Source organism: Octopus bimaculoides, chromosome 1 (assembly GCF_001194135.2).
Source record: "Octopus bimaculoides isolate UCB-OBI-ISO-001 chromosome 1, ASM119413v2, whole genome shotgun sequence".
In the NCBI taxonomy this organism is placed as follows: Eukaryota; Metazoa; Mollusca; class Cephalopoda; order Octopoda; family Octopodidae; genus Octopus; species Octopus bimaculoides.
The window spans coordinates 160,258,980-160,261,057 of NC_068981.1; the positions used below are offsets into that span (position 1 = coordinate 160,258,980).

The following is a 2,078-nucleotide window of genomic DNA, read 5'->3' on the forward strand; positions in this document are numbered from 1 at the left end:
TATATATATATATATATATATATATATATATATATATATATATATATATATTATATATGTATATATACACACATATACATATAGGAGGTTGTAAATTTATAGACATTGAAACAATAGTTTATTTTGTTATTGTTCTAGTGAATACTATTAATATAGACAGTGTATCTCTACTTTCACATACACACACTCTTATTCATACTTAAGTGTTACATTCTGTGAAGGTTTTAGCTAAGATTAAATGAAAGTAGTTAAAAATAAAACAATACAAAGATCTGTCGATTATGCACAGGCATACATACAAGCTTATACCTATATAAATGCGCATGTGTATGAGTGTACACATTCATACACACACACACACATTAAGAGGAAAAAAGATATAAAGTGACTATTTAGTATCAGTGACTATTTAGTGGCTTTCTTACTAATTTGTCTCTGGAAATGCGTTAGCTGTATTTAACGTGAGTAAAAAATTTTTCTTATTATTGTTTACTGCAGGTCAGCCCTAATCATAGAGACCTAAGATGAAAAGCTGTAACTAAGCAGTCTTTTCTTTTAATTTTTTTTCTTTTTATTTAGATATAACATTGCCTATCCAATGTAACCTTCTCTGAGGAAAATTTGATTGCCATTTCTATGAGTTTGAGCCTTACAGATGCTTTCTTTTTTTTTCTTTTTTTTATGAACATTTAAAATTTTACTTTATACAGAATGACTGAAAGGAACTTATCTTAATAATTGTGCTGTGAACTAGAGTTAAATAAGTAATAACTACTATTTTGAACTTCCTTGGACATATGTAGATATTTTACATTTGAATAAGTTCAGTTTTTTTCTAAATAACTCTGAACATTTTCAGAAACTAAGTTTTTCAGATAGTACTCAGGTAGATAGTTGTTAGAAGTTAGGTTTAAAGTACTAAATTGATTATATGCATGACTAGTAAATCATCGTTATTATTATCATCATCATTTAGCATCCATTGTCCATGCTGGCATGGGTTGGACAGTTTGACCAGAGCTGGCAAGCTGGAAGGTTGCACCAGACTCTAGTCTGATTTGGTATGGCTTCTATGGCTGGATGCCCTTCCTAACACCAACCACTCTGAGAATGTAATGAGTACTTTTACGTGCCACCAACAAAGGTGCCATTTGCATGACACCAGTATCTGACACAACTGCAATTTTACTTGACTTGATGGGTCTTCTTTTCAAGCACAACATAATGCCAAAGGTTTTGGTCATTGCCTCCATGAGGCCCAACACTCAAAGGGAGCTCATCCACTTTGCCTCCGTGAGGCCCAGCACCCGAAAGGTGCTTCTTACATGCCACTGGCATGGGTACCATTTACGTGACATCAGTATTAACTATGATTTCATTTCGCTTGATGGGTCTTCTCAAGCACAGCATATCGCCAAAGGTCCTAGTCACTAGCCATTGCCTCTGTGAGGCCCAAAGTTCAAAGATTATGTTTCACCACCTTCTCCCATATCTTCCTGGGTCTACCTCTACCAAAGGTTCCCTCCACAGTTAGAGATCAGCACTTCTTTACACAGCTGTCCTCATTCATATGCACCATATGACCATACCAGCTGTCATCTCTCTTGCACACCACATCTGATACCTCTTTCAAGCCTAAACATGTCCTCGGCTATTACAGCCCATGTTTCACTGCCATGTAGCATAGCCGTTCGCATGCAGGCATATACAATCTACCTTTCATTCTGTGAGAGAGGCTCTTTGTTGCCAGCAGGGATAGGAGCTCTCTGAACTTTGCCCAGCCTAAACTTATTCTCATAGCTACGCTCTCAGAACATCCACCTCCTAGGTACGGACGCTATCTACTACCTCTAGCTTACCTCACTGGCAATTAAATATCAAGGTGATTTGTACGGTGTTATCTGATAAAGAATGCATATGTTTATTAGTAGACTTGAATTGATTTCTATAACTTAATATCTTAAAATAGTTGAAAATTTAAGTAGTGTGTGTATTTATAGACATGTGTGTCTATATAATATATGTATTTTATATATATATATATATATATATATATATATATATATATAGAAGGTTTA

The 2,078-nt window shown here is 34.7% G+C and overlaps 2 protein-coding genes across 8 annotated transcripts in view; both read left to right on the forward strand.

Moving 5' to 3' along the window:
• The window catches only part of LOC106884418 (activating signal cointegrator 1 complex subunit 3), a 493,492-nt gene that overhangs the window by 146,974 nt on the left and 344,440 nt on the right, over positions 1-2,078 (forward strand). The gene's annotated exons all lie outside the window — the stretch shown is intronic.
• The window catches only part of LOC106884419 (beta-1,4-galactosyltransferase galt-1), a 101,015-nt gene that overhangs the window by 41,332 nt on the left and 57,605 nt on the right, over positions 1-2,078 (forward strand). Inside the window, exon 1 of one of the 4 annotated variants that reach the window (XM_052972263.1) lies at positions 337-461. The exons of the other annotated variants lie outside the window; for them this stretch is intronic. The gene's annotated coding sequence lies outside the window, so the exon portion shown is untranslated. Of the gene's footprint in view, positions 1-336; positions 462-2,078 lie in introns of those variants that run through there. 4 annotated transcript variants of the gene reach the window in all.